This window comes from Mastigoproctus giganteus, chromosome 13, assembly GCF_048544385.1.
Source record: "Mastigoproctus giganteus isolate SK-2022 chromosome 13, ASM4854438v1, whole genome shotgun sequence".
In the NCBI taxonomy this organism is placed as follows: domain Eukaryota; kingdom Metazoa; phylum Arthropoda; class Arachnida; order Uropygi; family Thelyphonidae; genus Mastigoproctus; species Mastigoproctus giganteus.
In genome coordinates, this window is record NC_143587.1 from 44,410,660 (window position 1) to 44,438,084 (window position 27,425).

Genomic DNA, 27,425 nt, shown 5'->3' on the forward strand with positions numbered 1-27,425 from the left:
TGTGGTGCAGTCAGAATACCATAAAGAAATGTTTCCCAACCTTTTTTTGAGATATGGACAGCTTTTATATTTGGGGTGGAATCCATGAACCACTTATATTTGAGAGAGATAGAGGCAAGAGACCACAAAAAAATTAAACTATACATGAAAATATACTAATAAATATTTCTTAAATACAATGACATGTAAAAGGTAAAGGTAAAGTGCAGCCATTATCAACCCACTGCAGGATGGAAGCCTCCTCAACAATTCATGCTGAGGGAATGACATGTACTCATACTTAATATACGAGATGTGGCAATAAAATTCCTGAACAGGTACAAATAAACAGAACACAAAGTGAAGGAGCTCAAAAATGGTTTTATTTTTAGTCAAAGTAATCACTACCTGATTGAATGCACTTATTATGCTATCTAAAGTTTCTGAAAAGAGTCAGCAAAGGCATCAAAAGAGATGACATTCAGTTTGGCAATTGCATTTTTCTTTATATCTTCAACATCCTGAATCTTTTTTGTTTTCACCTTGGTAAAGAAAAAGAAGTCTGCTGGTACTAGATCGGGAGAGTAGGGTGGATGATCTGTATAATGCTACGTTTAGTCAAAAATGTCTTCACAAGTGCAGAATGGGTAGGGGTATTGTCATGTAAAACGAACCAGCTGTCTTTCTCTCGACATTGCAGCATCACCCGAGAAATGAGCTTCAATAGTCTTTGAAGCACCTGTACCTAGGATGCAGCATTGACTCTCCCTGTCAGGTACAAATTCCTTGTGAATCACAACTGTTTGTTGAAAAACATGATCAGCATTGTCTTGATCCTGGACTTCTCTAAACAAAACTTTTTGGGACTTGGTGATGATTTATGTCCACTGCATTTTGCTCTGACACTACATCACTGGGTCATATCGAAACACCCAATGCTCATCTCTAGTGATAATATAGTTGAGGAAATTATAATTGTCTTGACAAGTCTGGATGAAGTCTTTGCATGATGACACTCTTTGTTGCTTCTGCAAATCCATGAGGCTGTGCTGCACAAATTTTGGACAGACCTTCCTTTTTCCTAAATCTTCATGCAGAATTTGACAAATCATCTACTTATTCATATCCAACTCATCAGCTATCATTCTGAGGGTAAAATGATGATCGCTTGTCACAATTTCCCAAACTTTTGTAACTCTGTTCTCATTTCAAGATGTTGACAAATGCCCACTTTTTGGCCACTGTGCAAACTTTGCCTTTAGCCAGCAGGTAGTTGGTTGGTGGAACAGACTTCCACCCCTTGTTGTGGAAGTTGATAGCCTAAATAAATTTAAGGCTCAGCTGGACAGGTATTTCGAACGAATGGGTGAAATGGAAGTGGATTTTTTTTTTTTTTTTTTTTTGGCTGATGCTGCATAAGCTTGCTTTCTTGCAACATATGCCTCTACTAATGCTAATGCTAACATCCATCTCTGAGCTGCTTATACTATTTAAACACACTGGTACAACTTAACATTTCATCACCATAAACATTTCATACATTTCTGTTACAGATTTTCCCAGTTTAAGGCAAAATTTGGTATCGTTGCTCCATTACAAATTCGTGACACAGGATGTTAATGCTACTGGTTGTTACTTGCAACCTGTCAGCCTACTGGACAATCTATGTACCACTTCTGTCGGAGGAAGTTTGAACTACAACGTTCTACTCCTGTTTATTTTCAAACTCGTTAAACATGACTGCAACAGCACCAGTCCAGGAACTTTACTGCCATGCCTCATATGTTGTATATAGTCAGGTTGTATCTGACTATATACAACTTCCATCACTGTTAATCGGATTGTTGCCTACCTCAAAAAAAAAAAAAAGCAATTTTACTGTCTACAGGCAGGCAAACACTGCTGTGATTGAATTTTCTGTAGTGAAGTTCAGGTTGCACTTCTCTGATATTGCTTTACATTTTAGAGGAGAAGATCCATAAGATGATGCTGCTGATATGTTGGCAAAGGTTTCACATAAGCATGTGCTATTTCCAAAGGGTCTGTCCTTTACTGTTAAGGAATGGTCATGGGTTATCCTGATATCTGCTATTTATCTTTCTTATTTTATTCAAGACTGTACAAGTTGTTGTGGTTCTGATTTAGGTGACAGGATCCTGCTTGCTAGTGTAATATATCTATCTTTAGCTTGCACCTTGTTATATTGGATAGGGTTATCTGTTGTCAGGTTTCTGCAGAAAATATTCTATGCTCTGTTTTGTTTTTGGTTAGCTGTACTTCAGTACAGTCTGCACTCCACACAATTTCAGATGTATCAGGAACTATATGGACAATTTTGGCTTTGATTGATTCGCTGCACAGTTCAGCATGTCAGTTAGGTTAGATATGTGATGGTCAAGTGAACTGTTCCCTGCTGGACAACTTGCTGATTTAGTATTGCTAGGTTCCTGTATTTTTTACAGTCTACCTTATTTAGTTTCCACTTAGGGTTTGCACAGGGACATTCCAGTCAAGATCTTGATTACTGCAATGATCAGTACCACACAAAAGATCATTATGTACTGTCTGTGAATAAGGCAAGAGGGCATATCAAAGGATCCATAGCTGCACTGCTTTCCACAGGCAGATGTACGTAACATATGCACTTCACTGTTGAAAACGTTCAAACTGTTTGGTTTTTCAACATATTGGCGCTTTGATCAGTTTTTGCATTTTCCCATACTGGATATGTCCATTTAGGTCTCTGGTATACAGAAAGGTGTTTACTAGGATTTCCAAAGCTGGCAGCTGGTTAGAAAGTTTCCCAATTCTGTATATAGTACTCCTTAATATGGCAATATATAGTGAAAGGACAGAATTCATGGGATACCTGGTTCATAGGCATCTTGATGCAGTCACCCCTCTTGCTAGTGGACAAACCCACCGCTTGGCAGGTATATAGGTACACTGCATTCAAGTAGACGGTAATTCGATGTCAATATGGATAAACATCGTGAGTTAACCGACTTAGAAAGAGGGATGATAGTGAGTGCCCAACTCATGGGTCACTATCGCAGAGTTGGTACAGAAATTGCACTATCCCCATTCGACAGTATCAAGAGCATATCAGGAATACAGCATTTCCGGAATAACGTTTCATCGTAGACAGTGTTGTGAGCGGAGAAAGGTTGTGGATGTACAAGACCGCCAACATCTGTCTCGCATTATTTCAACCAACCGAGCAACGGTGGCACAAATCACCGCTGACTTCAACAAGGGAGGTGCCAGAAACATCTCCACCAAGACCGTCAGACGACCATTAGCCGCAATAGGTTATAAGAGCCACCAACCCACCAGAGTCCCATTGCTAACACCACAACACAGGACTCTACGCCTCAACTGGGCGAAAGAACATCGGCACTGGACCTTAGATGATTTGAGACGGGTTTCTAGGTCCGATGAGTCCTGCCAGTATTTTGAGCAGACAGGAGAGTGTGTATCTGGCAGAAACCGCATGAAGCTATGCACCCTTCATATCAACAAGGAACTGTTCAGGCAGTTGAACAGTCGGTAATGGTCTGGGGCGTGTTCAACTGGCACACTTTGGGACCTCTGGTACATCTAGATGCATCTCTGAACGGTCCAGGTTACGTGTCCATTATTGAAGACCATCTGCATCCCCTTCATGGTCATCATGCACCCACAGGGCAATGGACTCTTCCAGCAGGACAATGTGCCTCCCCACAGAGCCGTAGTGATTAGAACAATGTTCGAAGAGCATTCCGCAGATTTTACCACCATGAAATGGCCTCCCCATTCACCGGACATGAACCCTGTGGAGCATCTTTGGGATGCTATGGAAAGGTCCGTGGATGATATGAAAAGGACCCAAAACTAGAGCTTTGGGTCCTCCATCCAGGAATGCAACAGAATTATGGAAATATCTATGGAATGCTTTCATCAGCTAGTGGTATCAATACCTCGCCGTGTGACTGCCCTTATCTGGGCAAAAGGTGGGCCTACCCCGTTACTAGGTATTCCTTGATTTCTGTCCACTCAGTGTATACATATATATTCATCTTATCTAAAAACTGTCTAAAAATTCCTGGTCACATAAATGCTAGCAATTATGCTCAATAAAACCAAAATTAGGTAAAAGATTTAGGACAGGAATAGCCAATTCCTGTCCTCAGGATAACCTAATAGCCCAGAGTGTTGAAATAAACAGTCACAGAAAAAAACCATATGAATGAAGCTATAAAGCTTGAACTTGGGTTTTCCAGGAGCATAATTTCCCATCTGTACTAGTGATATCCCTGGACATTATATATTTCTTAATAACATAACAACATAGTTATGTTATTAAGAAAAAAGGTGATTTGTTTAAAAATGTTATAATCTTAATAATTTAATATTGTGTAGATCTTTAGGCTAACAACTAATCAAGAAATAGCTGGTAATGCAAGCTGGAATAGTGCATATTATGCAACCTACATATATGGACTATCTCAGGGTAAAATAATGAAATAGTGAAATGACATCCCTTCAGCATCATGAAGAAATATCCTTTCCCATATATAGACCAGTTATCGTCAACAGTTATTAATACAGTCCATTCCGGTTATTTGGGACACATTAGGACTAGTGCATTTTGGGCCGATTAAGCAGCTGCCCCAATTATCCGAAGTTTCGCGTAAATAGTTAAAAATACAATGTACAATCACACAACCACTGTACAATCAAATCACGTTACAACGAACTCAACATAGTAAAGTACCTTTCACTATACAATGTGAAGTAAAGCGCCGGTCATTGTGATCACGTTTGTGAATTGAATTTTAATTCTATTAAACAGTGATTCTAATTAGCGAAAATAGCAGGAATATTATCCACAGGCTATAAAAGCAAAGATATATTAAGCAGAAATTTACCCTTTATTACTTACCAATTAAAAAATAGTGAAAATCGGAAGAATATACGTGATAATCGGAATAATTAATACATACTGTAATATGTACATACGAACTAGTTGACATTTCTGTTCACTGACATTTGTGGGTGGGGGTTAAAATTTAAAACAGTAAAAAGATAAGCAATCAATAACAAAGAACACGGCACACACAAATTGCAAGTAACACAATACACGCAAGTGAGAACGGAGTAACGAGTTACAAAGGAGCTAACTGCATAAAGGAGTTACAAAGCTTTAAAAATAGGAATGAAGAGAAGATCTGAAAATTAATTTTTTTATATGATTAAAGATTTCATGGAAGTGTAAACACATTTCATCATAATAACCCACAGAATTCCAGCTGTCAGTATTATTGTAAATTCAATAAGATCGAGTTTACTGTCTGTTTAGGATAGATTTCACTAACAGAAAAGCTCAATAAACAGGTGACTGCTAATTGTTTGTATTTTTTATGGTAATTGTGACCTCCAGAATTTCAACCGAACCATGTGGTACCGTTGGAGACAATCATAGGGTAATCTCCAGTGCTGCGGTCTCCTGCCCCGATTAAACGGCATGCTGTCCCAATTAAGCGAAGTAAACCCTAGCTATTTTCTCGATTGGTTTCTGTTTTTTAACATTTTCCCCAAATAAACGGCTGCCTCGATTAACCAGTGGCCCAAATAACCAGAATCCACTGTATAAGAAATATAGAGTACACAGAGAAATATAACACACACACACACACATATGGAGATGTTTCTGACTCCACCACACCCCACTCACTATGGACAGTTTCTGAGACATTTGCCAGCCCCGGATGATGGTATGGTACACTATAAAGAAAGTGGCATATAATACTGTAAACTACTTTCTCTTGCTTTTTTGCTTGCTACCATCTTATATCTTCAACATTCCTAATTGTTAGAGAGAGAGAGAGAGAGAGAGAGAGAGAGAGAGAGAGAGAGAGAGAGAGAGAGAGAGAGAGAGAGAGAGAGAGAGAGAGAGAGAGAGTTCCAACACAGAAATGAAAACCTTACTTATTTTCACCTTAGCATCAGTTTGGATTACCAACTATTTCTTGCCTAGCAATTATTCCAAAGGCCAACAAATTATTGATTTTTAAACACATACTACCTTTTTTCCTTAGTAACATAACCAAAATTTCTATTGCTGTCATCAAAGTTATACTCCTGGAAAAACCAAGAACAAGCATTAGTATTCATTCATATACTTTTTAACTTTCTGCAACTATTTATTTCACATTCTGGGCTATTATGTTACTTGAGGACAGGAGTTGCCTATTTCTACCCCAAATCTTTAATATCACCTTCATTCATCATAACTGCTACAAATTTACTGTAACCCCATGATTAAAAATTTTTAGACAATTTTTAGATAAAATGAATAAATACCTACATCATGTTCTATCTTTACTGCACTGTGCAAGAGAGGTATGGTATTCCCTGAAAAAGAATGTATACAGAACATACTTAAATTCTAATAATTTAGACAAATTGTTTTAAATACACACACACTGTATTTTCAGACCATAAGACACATTTTTTTCTGGAAAATGCTGCTTATAATTCCCCTATGTCATGTGATCCAAATGTATACTAGATGCACAGTAATTTTTGTTTTGTTTTTTAGATCAGACTGCTTACTGCAGTCTGATCTAAAAAACAGACTGCAGTAAGCAGTCTGTTTTTTAGATCAGACGGGTGGCTAGTCTTGCGGCAGCACATGTGCCACATGTCCCTTTTAGTGGCATACCTACTGATGTGAAGAGAAAAAAAACAAAAAAAAACTGATAAATCAGAAATGAATGTATAGTTTAAATTACACTTTTAGTTCCAAAAAGTATATATCCAGATCTCAACATGATAGACACCCACAGTTCATATTTACCATATTTTAGTGTTAATTGCATACACATAAGGTTAGTGAGCTTCTCACTATATTGATTCTGTACAGACAAGTATTTATTCGTTAACCTACGTTAATGAATAAATACTAGTTAAAAAAATTAGTTAAACAAATTTACATTTATTTTATAAATGTAAATTTCTTTAACTAATTTTTATTAAAAGAGCTTAGAATATAAAGCAATCTGTGTTTGCACATATATACTGTTGATGATCCTGCTCAGATAGCAAACAAACTGAATGAGTATTTTGCATCTACATTCACACGTGAGGAATTATTACAGTTTGAAAATGGAAGAAGGTTATCAAATTGTAGCAGTGTGCTTAATGATTTTGTAATAACTGAGAGCAAAGTGGAGGAGAAATTGTTGAAGTTAAACATAAGAAAGGCACCTGGGGTGGATGGGATCTATCCAGTTATTTTAAAGGAGGCGGCAAAGCAACTAAGCAAACCCTTAGCCATAATTATGAGAGCATCCTTGGACTCAGGGGAGGTTCCCACGGACTGGAGATGTGCAAATGTGTCCCCAATTCACAAAGGTGGATCGAAGGGTGACACGAGTAATTACAGACCAGTTAGTTTAACTTCTGTTCCGGGTAAAATAATGGAGTCACTGGTTAAAGATGCATTGCAGGATCATCTAGACAAGACTGCAGCAATAATTCAAACACAGCATGGGTTTGTTAAGGGAAAGTCTTGTCTGACAAATTTGATTGGTTATTATGATGTGGTCACAAAGGAACTGGATGCAAAAAATAATTTTGATATCACATACTTGGATTTCAGGAAAGCTTTTGACACTGTTGCGCATGGAAGACTACTGTACAAATTGGAGCAGAATGGTATTAAGGGTAAGTTGCTACAATGGATAAAAGGATGGTTAAGTGGGAGAAGACAGAGGGTGGTAATCAATGGGTGCTGCTCTTCGTGGACTAATGTTATTAGTGGAGTCCCACAGGGTTCGGTGTTGGGTCCACTGTTGTTTTGTGTATTTATCAATGATATTGATGAAGGTATATCAGGCTTAATGTCGAAGTTTGCAGATGACACAAAGGTTGGCAGGGTTGTTAATGACAGTAATGGCAGTGTGCTACTGCAACAGGATCTAGATAATTTGGGCAGATGGGCTAAGAAGTGGCAACTGAAGTTCAACCTTGACAAATGCAAAGTACTGCATATGGGTAGAAGTAACCCCAGAGAAACGTACCAACTGTGTGGTACTACACTTAAGGTGGTAGAAAATGAAAAAGACCTGGGAGTAATTGTGCAGTCAGATATGAAGTTTTCTGAGCAATGCAGACAGGCAGCTAGGGCAGGTCATGGGGTTTTGTCAATGATATATAGGAATTTTGCTAGCAGGGAAAAGGAGGTGATTGTCCCTCTGTATAAGGCAATGGTCAGGCCACGCCTTGAGTACTGCGTACAGGTCTGGAGGCCTCATTTTAGGAAGGATGTAGATTTGCTTGAGCGTGTACAGAGAAGAGCAACACGATTGGTGAGGGGAATGAAGGGATTCTCTTACCAAGAGAGGCTTAAGTTCTGCAAATTGCAGTGGCTGGAGACTAGGCACCTGCGCGGTGATCTGATTGAGGTCTATAAGGCCTTGAATGGGTTGAGCACGCTGAATTCTGATGGGATCCTTCCACTTGTTCAGATTACGAACCTACGGGGACATAAGTTCAAATTAAGAAAGGATAGATGTAGAATAGATGTGCGGAAATTTGCCTTTAGCCAGCGGGTGGTTAATTGCTGGAACAAACTTCCATCTGTCGTTGTGGAAGTTGATAGGTTAAATAAATTTAAGGAGGAACTGGACAGGCATTTGGAGGGAATGGTGTGTTTTTTTTTTTTTTTTTTTTTTTGGCTGATGCTGCATAAGCTCCTACACTTGCTTTCTTGCATCATGTGCCACTACTACTACTACTACTATATACAGATATAATATAGGTGTATGTGTTTGTTTGTGTGTGTGTGTGTGTGTGTGTGTGTGAGAGAGAGAGAGAGAGAGAGAGAGAGAATTCCTCACAATTTTTATACAACTTTCAGGTTTGTTTGTTATTTGGTTTTTAGGAGCATTAGCAAATAAGGCCATATTGCTCCGGAATATGCGGCGGTCATTCCCTGACCTTTCCACATCCTCCATATTTGGTGGTGATGGGCTCGAACCCCGGTCTAATCAAGAAGCGTGCGCTACGCACTGCTGCTCCTTCCCACCTGGCTACGGAGGCACCCGCAACTTTCAGGAAGAATGAGTATGGGAAAAGTCTTTAATAACCCAGGTGATGTTGCTGATGGATTAAATAGGTACTTTGCATCAATTTTTACAAATGAAAGACCCTTCATAGTGAGGAGAGGCTGTGCATGCAAGGCTAGGCAGTATGATAGTGATATTGATAATATAGAAGACAGTATATTAGAAAAACTTTCCAGCTTAAAGGCAAATAACTCTCATGGAATTAACGGTACATACTCAGTAATTTATAGGCAGGTGATAAAAGAGTGCATTCAACCTCAACCATTAAGGTTAATTATGAGAGCATCTCTGGACTCAAGTGAGAGGTTCCTTCAGACAAGAGTAGTGCCAATGTATAGCATACATAGAGGCAGTTCTAACAGTGAAGTGGCTCTGGTCAGCGGTAGAGCAAATCATGCAGACTATGATCAAAAGTGCAAAACAGTGATAATTAAATATAAAAATGGAATTCTAAAGAATATGCAATGGTTTTACTAAGAGAAAATGTTTAACTAACCTGGTTAACTATTCTGACACAGTTACTCATAAGCTGGATGCAGGAAATAATTTCAACACAGTATATTTGAATTTGAATATTTGAATTATTTGAATATTTGAATACAGTATATTTAAATATTTGAATTTCCACTTAGAAAGAATGAACCCAGACCGGATCCCAAAATTAGCCTTTAACTACAAACCTACAGGCAAGAGAGATGTGGGTCAACCAAGACAAGTGGGTAATATCTTTTCATTTGCTCAATGAGAGCAAATGAAAAGGTTTTTTCATTTGCTCTCGGCGTTACTTTTCTTCCAAACAGCCGTTCACTCTGTACAAATCGCAAATCCACCTTACCATGGAATATTATTCCCACATCTGGGACAGTGCTCCCAAAACCTCTCTCAAGCTTCTAGATTCCATTCAGAAGAGGGCAGTTAGGTTGATTAATGACTCCTCTAACAGAGTCTCTCCACTCAGTCTCATAGAGATACTGTTTCTGCTGCGTGCCTTTTCTACAGATACTTCCATGGGCAATGTTTTTCTGAATTGGCTTCTATAATTCCCACTCTCTCTTTCAAAACAGTCCAGGCACGTGTCCCCACCAGCCAACATCCATTTACTGTCCAACATCAAACTCACAGAACCAACTTCCTTGTTTATTCATTCAACTGCCGTTTTATGGAACAACTTTCCTTAATACGTATTTCCTGAAAATTACACAATATACAGAAGTTCAAATCTAATATCTTCTATATTCAACAAATTCAAGTCTATATTCAACAAATATCTTCTTTCCTCTTCTCAACCTCCAACCCAAGCACGGTACAAAGTACTATAAGTTCAAAACGTCTCGTGTTTGGCATTTTCATAAAAAAAATATATATATATATACACAGGGTTATTCAAAATGAAGTCCGGGGTTTCAGAATTTTTTTTTGGGAAAGCGCATGTGTCATAATCATTTGTAGCCATCTCGAAAGAACACATAATATCTCAAGTTTCGTTCCCATACTCGCGATATTCGGTATGCTGCACGGCTAACCATCAGATGGCATTGGACGCATACAGCCGTGCAGTCGTTCGTTTGCCTGTGACGCTAGTTCTGCTCTGTTGTGACATGGCTTCGGAATGTAATGAGAAAGCTTTTACTGTGTTGGAGTTTCATGTAAGTAAATCTGTTACCGTTGTGCAACGCCACTTTCGGACAAAATTTAAGAAAGACAGATCTTTCTTAAATTTTGTCCAACGGACAAGAAATTAAGAAATTAAGAAATTTCTTGTCCGTCGAAATTAAACGATGGTATACGCAGTTTAAGGAGACAGGATGTCTGTGCAAGAGAAAAAGTCCCGGTCATTCGCCCGTATCAGATGCTAATGTGGAACACATTAGGGAAACTTTTCTAAGGAGCCCAAGGAAATCCACTACGAGGGCAAGCAAAGAACTTCACATCCCACAAACTACAGTTTGGCGTGTTTTGCGGAAGCGATTACTAATGAAACCATATCGTTTAACCCTGTTGCAGTCTTTGAAACCAGATGATCTGTGTGTGAGGATTAACTTCTGCACTGCACTGCAGAGCCACATGGAACAAGATGACACGTTTGCTGACAGAGTGATTTTTTCTGATGCATCGACCTTCCATTTGTCGGGGAAAGTGAATAAGCAGAATGTGCGATTTTGGGGGACATCAAATCTGCATACACATGTGGAACACGAGCGGGACTCTCCAAAAGTAAATGTCTTTTGCGCCATATCTCAAAGGAAAGTTTACGGTCCATGTTTCTTTTGTGAAAAGATTGTGACTGGGGAGATTTATCTGGATTTATTACGCTTATGGCTTCTACCCCAACTACAGGACAATAGTGCGAACTTCATCGTACAGCAAGATGGTGCCCCATGTCATTTCCATCACACAGTCCGGAATTTTTTAAACCGCCATTTACCGCAGCGATGGATCGAACGTGGGAATGCTGCAGATCAGCAGATCGAATCCTGACCGCCTCGGTCTCCCGACCTAAGGCCATGCGATTTCTTCCTGTGGGGTTTCGTAAAGGATAACATTTTTGTGCCTCCCTTACCTGCAACTATACCAGAACTGAAAGATCGAATCACCAAAACCAGACAGCATCACTCCTGACTTGCTAAGCCATGTGTGGGAAGAATTCCTTTTCCGAGTTGATGTCTGCCAGATCACTAAAGGCTCTCATACTGAACATTTATGAGGTATGTAAAAAAACTTCATTACTATACTTGCATTCTGGAAATATTTCTTTCTTCCTATGTCTACTCATGTGTGTACAGGAATTGTTTGAAACCCCGGACTTCATTTTGAATAACCCTGTATATATAGAAGAGCAGCAGATATTGTATGCAATAAGACTAACTATGGAAAATAAGATGTTCAATCCACCATCTCCTAAACTTCGTATATACCAGATCAATGGCCAAAAATCCATCACAGTGGCAACACAACTTCATTCTCTAATGGATGAGTTAAATCTAGATATCATCTAACCTCTACTCTAACTCAAAAGTGATGATCCTTAGGGGCCACCCAACTAAGTGTCCACCGACGGCACTCTGTAGTTAGGCATTTTGGAGATCTCCTTTGCATCTAAAAAAACTCTAATTTTAACTTTATCTGTTCTCTTCTCCCTACCCACAGTCCTTCTCCAGGACTCCCCCAACTGCACCTAGCACTCTTCTTGCTCCTTTTCTCCTGGGGGATGCCTACACTCTGCCATTCCCTGCTGTCTTCCACTTTCCTGTCTCTTCTCTGCTCTTTCCTTGGCCCCCTCCCCACTCTCACTCCTGCAAGAGTGTGGATGGCCAGTCAAATGTTTTTCTACTCTCTGGCCCAGCTCCTCATGCCAGTGGACAGATGCTGGGAAGCTCTTTCCTGGTGATCGAGCCTCCCAGTAATGCAGAGGCCAGTCAAACACACTACTCACACAAACCACACTACCCGCATCGACTGGATTGCAATATTTCGCAGCATTACAGAGTACTTAATACGGATTTGTGGGGAACCACATAACAATAAAACTATGTCCACTATGTCTCCATCACCATAAAGACTTTAAGCACCTGGATATGCTGTATGCCTGGGTATTACATCATCTGGCACTTGGGCAAAGGGATTTTTTTTTTTTAAATCAATCTAAAGTAGACACTTCTCCCCAAAAATGGCAGCATGTGCCAGGGGAATGTGACCATTCATCCCAAACTAGGAAGGCTACCATTAAGGATCCCAGAATGTCAACAGCTGAAATGCACAGTAGGAGGAAATTGCAAAAGCTCACTTAATGAACTGATTTGACAAACAGAACTGGGATAAGTGTAAGGCCAACAATGATCAGAAAAGCGCATCATGGAATGGTTTACTATGATTGCATAGCTGTATGTAAGCCAAAGCTGTCTCCCAGCAGTGCATATTGTTGGGAGAATCCTATCCTCTCACAGAGAATGAAAGCAACTGGACATTACAACAGTTGCAGAACAATGTGGAATGATGAATCATGAAACAGTTTATACACTAAGCAGACAATACCTGGATGTGCTGTATGCCCAAAGAACAGTTTCACCTAGATTGTACTGTACCAACAATGAAGTTCAGCAGTGGTAATCTTGTGTGCATCTTAAGCCAGTTTCAAAATGTGTGTGTGTGTTTGGGGGGGGGGGGAGAATGCACCCAAAACTAGCGAACTACAATTGTACGTGTAAACACCTTTACAGAAAATTCAGTCTACAACAGGAATCAAATCTGGAACTTTGCCAAGTGGGTGAAAAGTGACAAAGCTTGTGCACTATTACCAAGATATGTATGCTTAAACATTACTTACCTACAATCAAATCACAAATATTCAGTATTTCATGAAATGGATTGGCACAAAGGCAGAGTGGCAGTCTGCTAATAAGGAATGATTTGCCATAACATATATATTATACAAACAGCTCACACTCTCTAGTTACTATATTTTCAAAGTTGAGCAAAACATGTATATGACACATTTTAAACAAGGTTGTATATTAAAGACAAAAACAGACCATACACACACAAATGGTCTATTACACTATTTACAATTTAAATAATTATTTTTCTTTACAAAACAACTTACCAAACTGCACACTCCATTCTCTGACAATTCATCTCACTTAGATTGTGAAGCCCTCCCAAAGGCAATGAATGCAAGATTTCATTGCTGAATCTATTCAAAATTAAAATAGTGAATTAAAAAAAGGAAACAAAAATAATATTATTTACCTTTATTCCAGAGAGAGAAAAATAGGAATAATTATTACCTTTGAAGAAATGCACACATTTGAAACAATATTCAAAAAAAAAAATCCAGATTTTTAAAAACTCTTAAAAACATCCAGATTAAAGAGATAAATACTTTATAATCCAGTGGAAAACTTTTAATAACAAATGACGTGAAGCTTTCAGGGTTAAATGAGCCCCTTCATCAGCAAAAAAAAAAAAAAAGAAACACATCCAGATTTTTTATTTTTTATTTTTTTTATTTTGTTAAACCCAAAATTTAAATTCATAGTACCAAGTGCTATAGATGGAACTAGACTTTGTAAGTAGTAATTTTAACCTAAATGCCTCTTTCTCATTACCACTTTTCATTTTCACTGCAGAAAAATAGTTCTTTAATCTTCATTAAAGATCTATTTTTCTGCAAGAGAAGATAACATGGAACAGAAAAGAATTCGTAAAAAAAAATCAGTAATGCCAATTTTTTTTAATGCACAATACTGCTTGCTTTTTCCAGATGAATATAGCTGGGTTTAATGTAGCTAGTTGTTGTTTGGGGTTTAGGGGAAAGTCGAAAGGGCCTCTTGGGCAAAACTGTGCTTGTTCATGATCGCTTTCAATGACATTAATCTAAAAAAAAAAAAAGTTAAATTCACACAGATGGATGCACATTAAGTATCAGAATAGCTCACCAACAATGTGGCTAGTGTATACAGTATTACAGCTTCTGGTCCATACACTATGACAAAATGCCATTCAGAACTAAAATAGTTGTTTCTCTGGTTTCCCCCCCTTTTCTTTTGTGGTGCTGTTGCTGATATACACTGGGGGACTTAGTCACTCAGAGGAAAGGAGTCTTCAAGTCTTTGGTAATGTATAAGTATAGTGCGAAAGCATCAATAATACATAGCCAAATCTGCTATGCCCTAAACGCTTTATAGTCTTTGGTAATCTAAAATGTAATACAGAAATAAAGAAAAGAGAGGACGGGGAAAAGCCTATTTTTTTGTTTAGTCTGTGGCTGGCAATTTAAAATTGAAGACATAATTCAATTTCCAAACTGTTCAAAAAGTCAAAGTTGTCTATTTGGGGGGGGGGGGAAGAGAGAGAGAGAGAGAGAGAGAGAGAGATGATCTGCTTGCCACATATATCTCAATTCTCATTTAGATACTCAATTTAGTCCACTGAAGTCTTCCCTCAGCATTTGACTTTAATAAAATTTTAACAAATGTTTAGTTACTTAACATATAACACTGAAATTTAAAATTAAATGTATGGATTTGGAACTCCCCCTTCTCTTCTTTCAGAAATGAATACAGTATAGCTCATTACATGTGTAAAACACAACTATTTATAAAAATCAACAATCACTTAGAATTAAATAAAAACTAGCCATTTAATGGCTGCACTTGACAATATACAAGTGACATTAAAAACTAAATAAATACCAATGAAACAAAAACAAATTCAAAAGTATCAAATGCTTTTTTGCTAGTTGTACTGCAAGCCCCATCAATGGAATACTAACGAAAGTACTGGGTGCTTGCACAAGGATAGAGGAAAAAGAAAGATACTGGAGAATGAAATTTCATATCTTCTGAAGAATTTTACCAAGTGACAATAAAAATATCATTTGCCTTTCTCACCTATCACTGTCAACAACCCTCATACAAACTACTAATCAGGGAATCATACTCAGTTGTAAACACTTATATCAGTATGCTGGTATGTGTATACATAAACAAGTCAAGGCACAAATATAAATTCTCAAAACTAGGCTTAAAGTCAGAGAATGCCAATTTACTTTTCTCCTTAACTTACCAATAACTTACTTTTCTCCTTAACTTAACAATAAATTGTAACACTCTTCACACAAAGTTAAGTATTACTAATCTCCTTGCCTGATACAAAATGCAAAAATTAATAGAACAGAGCAACAACCTTTTGCAGAGAACAGTTGTAACATAACAGGTTCTGGCAAATAACTATACCATTAAATATAACAATAAGATTCAAGAATTTTTTTTTTAATTAGTAAGCTTGCATCACTGCCACCCCCAATAAGTGTTGGCAATGATGCAAGTTTACACAGCATCAGCCAACACACACACACACACACACACACACACACACACACACACACACACACACACACACACACACACACACACACACACACACACACACACACACACACACACATCTGTCCAGCTCCTCTAATAATTTGGCTAATCTTTCTTTAAATTTATCCAAGCTACCCACTTCTATAACACTAGATGGAAGTTTGTTCCGACAGTCGATTACTAGCCGGCTCAAAGCGAATTTTCATATTTCTATTCTGAAACCATCCTTTTTCAATTTAAATTTATATCAACTTACAAGAAACAGTGAGGTTGTCATCAGCATTTAATGTAATAAATACATTTAACACTTTACACACTTCAATCAGGTCACCTTACAGATGCCTAGTTTCCAGATACTGCAATTTGAGAGACCTGAAAAGTCTTTCTTGGTAAGAGTACCATTTTGTGCCCCTGCCTAATCTTGATATTCTTCTCTGCATCCATAAAATCGTTCCTAAAATGAGCTTTCCAAACTAGTATGTAGTACTCAAAATACAGCCTAACCAATGCCCTATGCAACACGATAATCACCTCCTCATCCCTGCTGACAAAATTCCTGTATATCAGTGATAGAACCTCATGAACTATTCTAGCAACATGTCTGCACTATAGAGGAATTCACATAATGGTGTACAATTACCCGTAGACTTTTTTGTTTTCAACCACCTAAAATGTGGTACCACCCCACTATTGCATTATTCTGGGATTACTGCAATCCACATGGTTTGGTTTGGTTTTTATGGCATATGGGTGACTAAAGCCATGATGCACCAAGTCCACTATCCACATGGAGTACTGCATTTATCAAAATATTAAATCTCAATTGTCACATCCCAACCCAGCTGCCTAATTTTTCTAGGGCATGCCACCCTGTGTATCATCAGGAAACATAGACATTCAACTTGATTTGCCCCCATCAATATTATTAATAAATATTGAAAACAATAAGAAGTCCAATTATGTACTAATATCGTCTTCTTAGACATAATTAGTCCAAGAAAACAAGATATTACCCACTAATAACAACCCTTTGCCTTCTGCCACTCAACCATCACTTTATCCAAAGCAGTAACTTGCCCATAATTCCACTCTTATCCAATTTGTACAGCAGTCTTTCACATGGAAGTGTTAAAAGCTTTACAGAAATCAAAATATATGATGTTAAAATTATTGTTTACTACCCAACCAGCCTCTGTTACTGTATCACAGTATCAAATTGGACTGGTTAGAACTCTCTTCACAAATACAATATGTGACTGCCATATAACTGAATTTTCAGATGATCCTGTATTACTTTAATCACTGGCTCTACTATTTCTCCTGAAGCAGAAGAAGCGTACAGATTATTAATTACAGGCACTCCCTGGCTTACGTAATACTTGACTTATGGAAATTAGACTTTACTTAAATTTTTGCCAGTGAAAACTTAAAAAAATCATGGAAACATATTTTGTATCATGAAATCGTAAAAATATTGTAATGTGAACTGAATAACACATTGCTTTTTTTTTTTTTTTTGGTAATTTGTACCAAGACCTCGGAAGTTGAAATTTTCACTGTATAATTAAGCTATTTATCTCTCTAAAAGGTCATTTTTATAATGGAAATTGCACTAGACTTCACCATCATCATATGTTCCATTATAAGAATCAATTTAACCCCAAAGGTTCACATCTGGTGAGTATGGGCTTGGCATACTCAGGATCCTGAGCTGGATATCATCATTCTTCTCTTTCTTGGTGATTCCTTTCTACTTCTCTTTCTCTCTCTCTCAGGGTAACTTGGGAATTTTTTTTTCGCTGGTGCAGCATAAGCCTCAGGCTTCCTTGCATGGGCCTGGCACACCCAGGTTCCTGAGCTGGATATCATCATTCTTCTCTTTCTTGGTGATTCCCTTCTATTTCTCTCTCTCTCTCTCTCTCTCTCTCTAAGGGTAACTCAGAAATTTTTATTTTTTTTTTTTTGGCTGGTGCAGCATAAGCCTTAGGCTTCCTTGCACCATGTAGCTAATAATAATAATAATAATAATAATAATAATTTTGTGATATTTAGAAAAATATCACAAAGCTGATATTTTTCTAAAGCACATTTCTGGAGGTCACTACCATGGAATAATAAAAACAATTTGCACTTTCCGGTTTATTGGGCTTTTCTGTTAGCGCAATCTATTATAAACAGGCAGTAAACTTGATCTTATTGCATTTGCAATAATACCGATAACTGGAATTCTGTGGATTTTTACGTTACGGTACTATGGCGAAATGAGTTCCCCTTCACTGAAACCTTCAATCATATAAAAAACAAATAAATTTTCAGAATCTCTTCATTCCTATTTACTTATTACAATGGTGAAGGGAAAGGGACTAACAGAAAGTGCAAGTGCTGGCAGTGCTAGGAAACAAAACAAAATTGATTCAGAAATGAAGATGATTAATTAAGAATTACAAAACAGGACAAAGTTTGTCATCTATTGCACGGAATTAAGTCTCGCTGCTTCAACAGTGAATACTATTTTAAGGGACAGTGCACGTATAAAAGAACATGTTAAAGGATCAACGCATTTAAGATCAACAAGTGATCACAAAACAGCATTCGGTTGCTATATCAAAGATGGAAAAGCTATTAATAATATGGATGGAAAATCAGATTCAGAAGCAAATGCCCCTGAGTCCAATGGCCATTCAAGCAAAAGCAAGAAGTATTTATGAAGATATTAAGGATAAGTATGGAGAACACCAAGCCATGTTCGTGGCAAGCAATGGGTGGTTTAATAAGTTCAAGCATAACGCTGGTTTCCAAAACATTAAAGTATGTGGTGAAGTCACCAGTGCCAATTCTGCAGCTGCAGAGAAATATTGCGATGTGTTGAAAAAACTCCTTTCTAAATCTCCACAGCCCTCAACTTCCACAGCGGCATGCTTATCAGCTGGAGAGTTAATTCTGGAAACGATGCTCAAAAGGTAAAACTTGCTCACGTTATGCCTGTCTCCTCTCTCTTTTTGTAATTTTGAAATTTTTGTAATTTTGTACACCTTTGTAATTTTTCCTGTGATTGAGATAAAAAAATTGAATAAATAATTCTATTTACATGTTCGTCAACATTTCTTTTTATGCTTATCAAATTCAGCACGCATTGTTGCATAAGCATTTAGGGAAATTCCGACACGTAAAATTCGACTTATGTAGAGTTCTGTGGAACACAATCCTTACGTAAGTTAGGGAGTGGCTGTACTCACTTCATCCTTTCATCCGCCTCCCATTGTGACTAGAGACAATTGCACATTTCCAATCTATGAGGACCTCCCCTGAATCCAAGAATGCTCTAATAATGATAGCTAAAAGTCTGCTTACCACTTTCATTGCTTCTTTTAATATAACTGGATAGATTCTGTCACTCCCAGATATTCAATACTATATTCGTTTTTTTATCTTCAACAATTTCTCTTCCACTTTCCACTCAGTTATCACAAAATTGTTTATCCCCTTCACTAAAAACTTTTCATGCATGAATCTAGGTGTAAAATATTTATTCAGCTTGTCAGCAACCCAGAATAGGGTCATTAATAATTATGCCATTCATATTTAGTAGACTAATGCAATTAATCATTTTCCTTGTGTTAACATAAGGAAAGAATTCTTTGCTATTTTTCTTCACATTCTTAGACAAAAACCTCATAATCTGCCTTAGCTTAAATAACCCCACCTCAGTGACCTGATTGCAAACTAGTTTATACTTGCTGTAGGTTTCCGTGACCTCTGATAATTTATATTTCATGCATTTTTTCTTCTGTCCACTAGTTTCATTGGTCAGCTAATATTCATTTAGATCTAAACTTTGAACAATATCTCTTAGTCATTATAAAAAGTCTAATAGTTTCTATGATTAGAAGCAATTAGTCTTTCAACAGGCATTTGTAGAGAACTAACATTTCTCTCTTTACTCTGTATTTGACTGGAATGGAGGTTAAAGGATTAGCAATTTGGATTTGGTAAGCTAATTTTTGCTCTTGTTTAATTTCTTTAATATTCTATATATTTAATTTTGATAAAAGTTATTCCCTGTGATATTTTGTAAATTTAAGCTTTATAATATCATAAACTATCCAACTGATTTGAAAGTGCTTTCTTTGATATTTTGTAAATTTAGCAGTGCCTTTTACAAGATCCAAGGGTATTGTGACTCAGAACTTAATCACTTGCATAGCCCATGGCATGTATTCGAAGAGTAATCTAGTTGCTAATCTTGACTCAACTGATAAATTCTTTTCTTTGTTTCTGATGAACGAAGTGTACATTACTAGAAGAAATCAGTGAGTGAAGAAATGGTTGCTTGCCCTAGAGACAAGCATAACTGGGAGGTACTTTAGGGTCCCAAGATACTAGTAATGAATCCTCCCCACCAATTCACAAATAGTTAAGTGCAAACTGCTCTGGTTCAAATGATTTAATTTTACTTAGAGATTCCATTGTCAGGTAATATTTTTTGTAATAAGGATAAGCAACCAAGAGACAGCATCTGCTGGGAGCAACAACTGATGATATCTAACAAATTGCCATATTTTGAAGAGGGAAGAGCATTATCATTATACACATGGGGATTAATGATATTTAACATATACAAAACTGATGATTTTTTGAATAAAGATAGGACAGGACAATGGGAAAAAAAAAGATGTCATTTAGGTCAATAATGTTTGTAATTCTCCCCAGGCACAAATAGGAGTAATGCAATTGAATGCTGAAAACCTTGTGGACTAACTGAAAACTTGAGGGACTCTGCATGGCTTTTAAGAAGAAATTTTTTCAGTGCGGCCAACTTACAATTATGCTTAAGGCATTAAAACCATGAATCAACAATCACACTTCAACTAATAATGTTTTTCTTTCAATGAACTGTGCAACAGCAAGAAATAAGTGACATATGTATTTTTCCATCTCTGAACTGTTGCACAGTTCATTGAAAGACAAACATTATTAGTTTGAGTGTGATTGTGCATGTTGGAATGTGACTTGGCAGCTGACCTCGAACCTTTCCCTAGTTGTCTGCTAAGTCACATTCCAACATGCTCATTCGCTTTGCAGGGATACAAGTTTTCATTACCTTGTATTTTTGCAGTTTGCCAGAAAAATGACAGAGAAAAGAATCAAACAATGAATGAACCTCAAATTTTTAATAAAACTAAAGAAAACATCAAATGAAAGTTATGAGTTGTTACATCAAGTTTATGAGGAAGATACTATGTCAAGAGTTCACATGTTTGAATGGCATAAAATATTTTCAGAAGGAAGACAGAATGTGGAAGATGATGAATGACCAAGTTATCCAGTATCCATGAAAACGAATGAAAATGTTGACCAGGTAAGGACAATGACTAGAAGTGACTGTCATATAAGCATTAGAATGTATCATTTACTGAATATGGACAAATAAACAGACATTAACTGAAACTTTAGGCATAAGAAAAGTGGGTGCACAGATGATACCAAATATTTTGAATGAAGATCAAAGAACGGGAAGGCTCCAAGTTGTGAAGATGTTTTGAAAAAAGCTGAAGATCCAGACTTTGATTACTGCAATTACTTGTGATGAAAGTTGACTGTTCCAGTATGACCCAGAAACTAAAACACAGTCGATGCAACTGAATAAAAGCAATCCCTCAGACCAAAAAAAAGCAAAAATGTCAAAATCAAAAATAGAACCATGCTTGTTTTCTTTGATATTAAAGGAATTATTATGGCTGAATATGTCCCACCAAATCAGACTGTTAAATCAAACATACTACAATGAAATTCTAACAAGGCTGCATGAAAAAATTCAAAAGAGGCCTGAACTGTGGAAGGATGGTTGGATGCTGCATCAAGACAATGCTCCAGCACATAACATGTTCTCTGTTCATCAGTTTCAACCAAAAAACAAATCTCTGTATGTAACAGCATACACCCAACTTGCCAGACTTAGCCCCTCGTAACTTTTTTCTCTTCCCTAAACTGAAAAGTGTACTTAAGGGAACTCATTTTCAGTCCACTGAAGATATTAACAAAAATATAGCTGAAGTGTTAAAAGTGCTTACAGAAAATGACTTCCAGAAATGTTTCTATGCTTGGAAGAAACATATGGAACAGTGTGTGCAAGCCCAACGCAATTATTTGAAGGAAATAACTTGTAAAGCAAAAAATATTTCATTATATTTGTTTTATTGCAACACTCTCATTATTTAATAGCCACATCTCATATATATCAAATTTTAGTTATTTAGTTTGTAATTTAGTATTAGCAATGGCCATATGGTGCAAGGAAGCCTATGGCTTATGCTGCACCAGCCAAAAAATAATAATAATAAAAATAAATAAATAATAATAAATTAAATAAATAACAATAATAATAAAATAACAAAAAAATAAAATATTTTGAGTGTGAAAAAAAAAAATAAAATAAGAATAAAATAATAATAATAAAATAAAAAAAATATTATTATTATTATTTATATTAATATTATTAATAATAATATTATTATAATAATAATATAATGTCTCTCAGAGCCTTAAACACCTCAATCAAGTCTCCTCTAAGGTGCCTAGTTTCCAAGCTCTGCAACCCACATATTCGAAGTCTTTCCTCATATGGACGCCCTTTTGCAGATCTCACCAAGCTCTGGACCCTTTCAAGAAGTAAAATGTCTTTCTTTAGGTACGGTCTCCAAACCTGAATATAGTATTCCAAATGTGGTCTAACAATAGCCTTATATAATGGGATTATGACGTCCTTATCTCTACTTGCGATTGTTCAATAAATCATCCATAGGACACCATGGGCCTTCCTTGCAACCTGTCTACAATGCTCAGAGAACTTCATATCTGATCATATCGTAATACCCAAGTCTCTTTCCTCCACTACCAGCTTTAGTTCAATGCCACCAAGTGTATAAGTTATTTTGGGGTTACTGTTCCTCAGGTGTAATACCTTACACTTTGCTGGATTAAAGCATAGCTGCCATTTTTCTGACCATTTGTGAAGTCTATCTAGGTCACTCTGAAGAATGTGACTAATCTACCAATCTTTACATCATTTGCAAATTTAGACATCACACCCTCTATCCCTTCATCCATGTCATTTATGAAAATCAAAAACAACATTGAAGTTAGACTAACCTTAGGGAACTCCACTTCTTATATCAACCCAATTTGAGGAATAACTATTTATCACAACCCTCTGCTTCCTGCCCTGAAGCCATCCAGGGGTTAGGAGGCAAAGGTCCCATAATGTCCTCTATCCACCTAAAGATTTTTTATGCACAAAATTTTTTTTAATTTTTTAATTTGTTAGGTGGCCAACACCATCTAAGCAAAGAAGGCATGATTCAAATAGCAGAAGACTACTATAGAGAATTATACAAGGAGCGAGGAGATGATGCCAACAGTGGGGAAGATGAATCGCAAGTTAGTAACACATACAACATACCCAATATCCTTCCTGATGAGGTAAAACATGCGTTGAAGAAAATGAAGAATCAGAAAGCCCCCGGGGAAAATGAAGTTACTGTAGAGTTGTTAAAATTGGGTGGAAGAGACATGACACAAAAACTGGCAAGACTCTTCACAAAATGCATTAGAAAAGGTGTGATACCTAAGGAGTGGAATAATAGTCATAGGTTTGCTGAATAAGAAAGGAGATAAATCAGAAATTGGAAATTATAGACCAATTAACTTGTTATCCCACATCTACAAGTTGTTCACAAGGGTTATTACTAACAGATTACAAAGAATACTTGATGAGAATCAACCGAAAGAGCAAGCTAGCTTTAGGACAGGATCCTCAACTATGGATCACCTTGTCTTTCCCACTGGAAAGACAAGGCATAGACACCCCATACATTATGATTTTGAAGAAAATATATGAGAATGCTACCTCCTTTATTAGACTAGACAAAGACAGTAGCAAATTTAAAATTGAGAAAGGAGTTCAACAAGGAGACAATATCTCCAAAACTGTTTACTGCTGCTGAAGAAGCTTTCAGAAGATTGGACTGGTTACAGAAAGGAGTCAATGTGAATGGAGAATACCTAAACCATTTATAATTTGCAGATAACATCGTGATCATAAGCCACGATCCCAAAGAATTATATGAAAAACCTTAATCAGATATTCAGAGTTAGTAAGGATTTTGGACTAAAGATGAATATGGCTAAAAAGTAAGTAATGATGAACAAGTATGCCAGAGAAAGGAATATAATCATTGAAAGAGTGGAAATTGAAAAGGTGGATTCATATACTTATCTTGGACAACTCATTAGCTGTAATTCTAATTAGTCAAGAGAATGTAAGTCATTCTTTTGACTTCCAGCCATTTATCAATGATAAATGGCTGGAAGTCAAGAGAAAAATAAATTTCAGATGGATAGCATTCAGGAAATATAGTCACATACTGAGGAGCAATATCCCAATTTGTGTGAAACGTAAAATAATGAAGCAATGTATACTCCCCACCATGACTTATGGAAGTGAAACTTGGACACTCACCAAAGGAATGGAAGAGAAACGGAAACTACATGGCGAAGAATGGAACAAATTATATTAGGAATCACACTGTTGAGTAAGAAAGAAAAACACATGGATTAGGCAGCAAACACAAGTAACAGACATTCTTATCAAAACTAAAGAACTGAAATGGACTTGGGCAGGGCACATTGCTTGAGGACAGGATGACAGATTGACTAAGAAAATAACAGAATGGCACCCAAGAGGAGCTAAAAGAAAACCTGGAAGACAACAATGAAGATGAACAGATGAAATTAAAGAGTTATATGGTATTAAATGAATGGCCATTGCGCAAAACAGAAGGAACTGGAAAGGCCTTCATCCTGCTGGAAAGGCCTTCATCCTGCAGTGGATTGAAAATGGCTGATGATGATGACAATGACTGTAAGAGAATTACACATAAAAATTGGAAAATCCTTGCATTTCTCTGTAAATATTCTGCACATACATGCTAATACTGAAGATGAACTAAAAGAACAACTTGATTACTACAGTACTGTATTCACTGTAAAACTAAAATTTTATTAGTGTTGCCTTTCTTTTTGCTTACTCCTATGAATTTCAAAAAGTTTAATACTATTTGCCCAAATATAGCAGGAGACTCTTTATTCAAAGCAATGTTATACATTAAATTTTGTGCTGATTAACATTAAAACAGGATACTTATGATCAGCCCTGCTAATTAATTTTTATTAAGAGCTTTATTATCAAGTTTTATTAATAATAAAAGCATCTTTAAAAAAATCATATTAAGATATAGAAATTGCTTAAATAATGAGCACTTACACTTGCATGGAGTATAATCTCTAATTTCTTAATGAATTAGAAATTATTCTGAGATGTTTTATGGCACTTCCTATACACATCAGTGAATTCTGAAGAGGTGATACAGGAAGTACCATGAAATATCTGAAAATAATCTGTAATTCTTTAAGAAATTAAAGGCAGATAACACTCCACGCAGGCTGAACTGCTCATTATTTAACAAATTTCATTTTATACTAAAAGCATTTTACCAAAAAGTTCCTTTAACTTCAAAACAATTGAGCAGCAGCCTAGAAAGCAAGGCAATGGGAATTTCCAGGACTGCTGGGAGTCATAGTGGAACAAGTAAATACATGGGCTGAGTTAGGGTAACTAAGGGTAGAAACAGATGCATGTATACTTGCATGTACACCAATGCTAGGAGTATAGTTAATAAATTCAATGAGCTTGAAGTGCTAGTCAAGACATCAAAGGCAGATATTGTTGGGATATCACAGACATGGTGTCACACAGATATAAGCAGTGCAGAACTGGAATTTGGAGAGTACAATGTGTACAGAAAGGATAAGAGGACAGGAATGGAGGAGGGGTTATGCTGTTAGTTAAGAAACACATATAATCTAAGGAAGTGCATCCAATTGATGTGGGTGGACAATGCAATGTTCAGTCATGAGTATAATGAGCAATTGTGCAGAGAAATAGAGTGGGCCAGTAAATTAGAGTGTGAATTGGGGATTTTAATTTCCCGGATATTGACTGGAATTTGTGGGTTGATCACTCACACACTAGCATGGCTTTTGTGGATTTATTGGATGATTGTTTTCTACAGCAGCATGTTCGGGAGGCAACTAGAGGGAGTAATACTCTCGATCTGATTATCAGTAGTGATTCTTCATGCATCAAGAATCTGCAAATAAAGAAACCACTAGGTGGCAGTGACCACAGTGTGCTGAAGTGGGATTTACTAAAAGAGGTAACTACCATCAAGGGTAAAGGGAAGGGTTTTTGCTTTCATAAAGGTGACTACGGTGGTCTAAGACAGTATTTATATTCTATACGGTGGAACCAACTGATGATGTTACCAACAGCAAATTCAAAATGGGAAGCATTCAAAGAATTAATCTTGTAAGCTACTAGGCTTTTCATACCAACAAAGAAATATTGTTCAACATTTTAGCCTAAATGGATGTCAGATGAACTAATTAGACATGTGACAGAGAAGAAAAATATATGGGATACATATAAATTAACATGTGATGCAGAAGCCTATGATAGATATAAGCTGGTCTGTAACCAAGTTACAAAGGAGGATAGGCAGGCAAAGGCAGATTATGAGAAATCTTTGGCAAAGGATGCAAAGAAAAACAGCAAAGAGTTCTTTACTTATGTAAACCCTAGAAGGAATGGGATGAATCAGATTGGTCCACTTGATATCAATGGTTCAACTGTTCATGATCCTGCTCAGGTAGCTAACAAATTAAATGAATATTTTGCATCGACATTCACACGTGAGGCGTTATTCAGGGAGGGGAATGCCAGAGTTCTATTCAACTCTGGCAGTAAGCTAGATAACCTTGTATTAACTGAGAGAAAAGTGGAGGAGAAATTGTTGAAAATAAACACAAGAAAGGCACCTGGGGTGGATGGAATGTATCCAGTTATATTAAAGGAGGCAAAGGAAGTAAGCAAACCGTTAGCCATAATTATGAGAGCTTCCCTGGACTCAGGGGAGGTTCCCATGGCCTGAAGATGTGCAAATGTGACCCCAATCCACAAAGGAGGATCAAAGGGAGACACAGGTAATTACAGACCTGTTAGTTTAACTTCTGTTCCAAAGAAATTAATGGAGGCATTGGTTAAAGAAGCATTGCAGGATCATCTAGACAAGACTTCAGTTATAGCTCGGACACAGATGGGTTTGTTAAGGGGCAGTCTTGTCTGACTAATTTATTTGGATACTATGATGTAGTCACAAAGGAACTGGATGCAAAGAATAACTTTAATATCATATACTTGGATCTTAGAAAAGCATTTGATACTGTTGCACATGGAAGACTGCTACACAAATTGGAGCAGTGTGGCATTGGAGGCAAATTGCTACTATGGATAAAGGGATGGTTGGAGAAGACAGAGTGCTTGTTGAATTTTTGAATACACTGCTTTTTG

General features: G+C 37.0%; 1 protein-coding gene across 4 annotated transcripts in view; it reads right to left on the reverse strand.

Annotated features, from left to right (window-relative positions):
• The window catches only part of LOC150075997 (FERM, ARHGEF and pleckstrin domain-containing protein 2-like), a 582,027-nt gene that overhangs the window by 525,166 nt on the left and 29,436 nt on the right, over positions 1-27,425 (reverse strand). For 3 of the 4 annotated variants that reach the window (XM_090387911.1, XM_090387910.1, XM_090387913.1), the window contains exon 3: positions 13,693-13,782. The gene's annotated coding sequence lies outside the window, so the exon portion shown is untranslated. Of the gene's footprint in view, positions 1-6,328; positions 6,376-13,692; positions 13,783-27,425 lie in introns of all 4 variants that reach the window. The other variant, XM_090387914.1, reaches the window with a different exon arrangement.